Raw genomic sequence first — 3472 nt, 5'->3', positions numbered from 1 at the left:
TAGAAGCTATGAAGATGAGAGCTATGGGCGCATACACACACACAAAAAAGAACTTAAAAAAAACCCAGCAGCACAGATGTCTAATATGCAACCAAAATCATTTTGAAAATAAAAAAAAAGGTGTTATCATGGCATTTTTTCCCCTACAAGCTACTGCAATGGGTTAAGGATTTCCAGTAGTTAATTAAAATCTCAGGAGAGAAATGAGTAATACTATACAACAGAAAAACATATTCACATTACAAGACCTCAATACAAAAAATTTCAAAAAGGAAACCTCTAAGAATTAACCACTGTAATGTTACTAAGAGCACGAACTCTTGGCCTTCCTTCCTCTATTAGTCCACTCTCACTGTCAAAGTTTTAGGTTCACCACAAAAAATTAACAGTAATTAGCCTGAGGTATTTAAAGTGTGGCTCTGCTCTCAAATTTAATGGCAATTTTTTAAAAATCAAAAATGGCCTTTTTTCCACTTCAGTCCCATGACTAAAATAAAGATTATGACAATATGGTAATGTTAAAATATCTGAAAAAAGTCCTTGGACCTTTAAAATAGTTGCTCATTCATTCATTTCTATTATAATAGGAGCCACACAAAGATCTGCAAGAGTGTTGCTTGTCCAGATCCAGAAAGAGGTACTTAACCTTTGTTGTCCAGTTAAGAATGATCAAACCCTGGTATAAATAAGATGCTGAATTATCTGTGGTATACATTAAATAGGTCCAAATTTTTGAGCTTTCAATGGGACTGAGCAAACATTTCACAAAATTTAATATTCCTCAACACATCTGTGAGGTAGTTAAGTAAACAATACTATCCATTTTAATACATAGTTAACAGAAGAATGGTATATGACATACTCATACTTGTAACAAGAATAAACCAGAGACTTGGGGCCTCTAATTTTAATCCAAAGGAATGAAATTTAACTTTTTAATCCATATTATATCATTTAAAGTTCTGTTTTCTTTTTTTAACTAGCTTATTAGATATAGTGCCATCTTCCAAAGTTGGCACACTTTTCTTCAATAACATGGTAAAAAACTGGTCATGACCACTCAAACTAGGCCTCTGCCTCTAACCTTAATTAAAACAAAATTAAAACATTATCTTGTGAAAACTAAAATGGTACTTGACATTTTTATTTTAGACTGAAAAACAAAACAAGCAAACAAAACAAACTTGAAATAGGCTTGTCAAATGATGTAAATTCATCCTTTCCAGGGAAGCAGAAGGTAGACCCTACCACAAAGAAAAAACTTATTAGTTAATGGAGTTTAAATTTTAAAAGTGCAGTTAAATCTAAATTGTATGATACCAACTTATGAAATTAATTAGGTTTTATTCACTTCCCTGTGATAAAAAATAAAGATAATGAATTAATGTCCTCATAAAAATGTCACTCAAAATACAAAAAACTATAAATAATGACAGTTATCAGGTGTGTTCTTACTGGAAATTCTTAACCATATATTTGTTTCATTGAGTTAAAAAAAAAAAACCAAACTTCTCTTTAAGAGTAAGTCACGGCATTTCTATAACAAAGTAACGAAAGGCACAGCTAATGCAAGCGGACTTAAAACCCATTCAATTACAGGGTGAAAAAATACTTTGGTTCTTTAGGAAAAAAATTTGCGAAGCAAAAAATGTTTCAGTTAACAGTTGTTAAATTTCATAGCTGTACTTTAATGGTTACATGACAAAAACACTCCACCAGAACCAAACTATGTAAATAATTAATGAACATGCTTGAGAGAGTTTGTGCATTCAACATATCTGACAGAAAAACTATAGTTAAAAGCTAGGTAGAACAAACCGGTCTTTAAAAATACGAGTTCCTTTCCTTAAAAAAAAAAAAAAATTACCAAGTCTACCAAGAAAATACAAAACATAAGGCTGTAAGTAAATAATAGTCGTGTTTAGGCTATTACAGTGCAGGTTATCCGCAAGGCCACATACATCCTGCTTCACTGCTGCTTGCATTCTGCTGGATTTTGTTCCTTCTTGGGGTCATAGTCTGGATCATTTTCCTCATCTCCTTCTTCTTCCCCTTCCTCATCTGCTTCTTCACCTTCTTCATCATAATCATCGTCATCATCTTCAATAGCTTCTCCAGTAAAGTATAACACTGATCTTGGGATTATACGCTCACGTAAAAAGTGACCAATTTCAAAGTCTGCAGCAAGGATAGCTTCAGCATCATCATCCAGATCTCCACTCTCAGCAACTTCAGGAGGGGCAAAAAAATTAAAGAAAGAGTCATTGGAGACGGTTTTAGTCACTGTACGAACTGTACCACGTCCCTTGTGTTTCTGTTTCTTCTTAATGGTTTTCAAAGTGACATTCTTTCCTTTTTTCCAATCTATCTGACACCCTGTACAACCCATAATTTCCGGTCCATCAAAAGAAAAGGGATCAGAATCATCTGGTTCTGACCTCATCCTATATGTCTTTGTCAACACTTCATTTGTGAAATACTCATTGGGTTCAAAGTGAAATTCTAAGACAAAACTCATAGGCTGACCAGCATCTGAGAACTTCACTTTAATATCCTTCAAGTGCTTCAGAATAGGTTCATCATGTTCCTGAACCATATCACTGAGCAAGTCAACATTTTTAAAAACAGTCAACCAAAATTCAGGAATTCCTTTGGGATCTTCTTTTTCTTCATCCTTTTTCTCCTCTTCAATCTTGGCCTTTTCCTTCAGCTCCTCCGAAATCTCATCTTCCTCATCTGGTTTCCATTCACATTCTTCTTCCGTAGGTTCATAAATTGCATTGATGATCTCAAATCGCTTATCAAATAGAGGCTGATAGAGAACAGCATACTTTCTTTCAAGATCATGTACTTCCTCATAGAATTTGGCTTCTATCTGTGCACACTTAACTTGAAGGTTTTTAAGGGCATTCACTCGTCTTTTAACTACCCTAGGCAAGTTGTCAATGTCTGCCATGTTGTAAAAACTCCAAGTATCGGCAGCTAGTACGGGGAGCCAGGCGGCTGAAGCTGCGCAGGCAGTGACTCAGGGCGGCAGCAGCAGCGGGAGGAGCAGGAGGCGGTGCCGCGAACAGATGGCGCTAAAAAAGCCACAACATGTATATTCACGTGCTTCATGTTGTTATTCAATTCCCTGAGTCCCTGCTCATATTTTCACATTCTTTTCCCTATATTTTCTTTGCTTGTCAGATTTCAGATGGACCATCCTCCAGTTCACTAATCCTATCTTCTGCCTCTTGAAATCTGTCACTGTAGGTTTCCATTGTTTTTTTCATCTCTTCTACTGTGCCTTTCATTCCCATGAGTTCTGTGATTTGTTTTTTCAGACTTTTGATTTCTTCTTTTTGTTCATCCTTTACCTTCTTTATATCCTCCATCAATTCATTGATTTGATTTTTGATGAAGTTTTCTATTTTTGTTCAAACATTCTGAATGAATTGTTTCAACTCCTGTATCTCATTTGAATTGTTGG

General features: G+C 35.1%; 1 pseudogene across 2 annotated transcripts; it reads right to left on the bottom strand.

Moving 5' to 3' along the window:
- Positions 1-1108: 1108 nt before the first annotated feature.
- LOC143674598 (nucleosome assembly protein 1-like 1 pseudogene) lies at positions 1109-3083 on the bottom strand (annotated as a pseudogene). Of its 2 annotated transcripts, none has more exons than XR_013171122.1 (2): positions 1934-3083; positions 1109-1244 (listed from the first exon to the last, which is right to left on the bottom strand). The product of XR_013171122.1 is annotated as a nucleosome assembly protein 1-like 1 pseudogene, transcript variant X1 (transcript). The 2 variants fall into 2 exon arrangements; XR_013171123.1 differs by having other exon boundaries at positions 1962-3083.
- Positions 3084-3472: the final 389 nt, after the last annotated feature.

The sequence above is a fragment of the Tamandua tetradactyla genome, chromosome 2 (assembly GCF_023851605.1).
Source record: "Tamandua tetradactyla isolate mTamTet1 chromosome 2, mTamTet1.pri, whole genome shotgun sequence".
Classification (NCBI taxonomy): Eukaryota; Metazoa; Chordata; class Mammalia; order Pilosa; family Myrmecophagidae; genus Tamandua; species Tamandua tetradactyla.
Note: the sequence above shows the minus strand (reverse complement) of the source record. Positions and strands in the feature narration are given on the sequence as shown.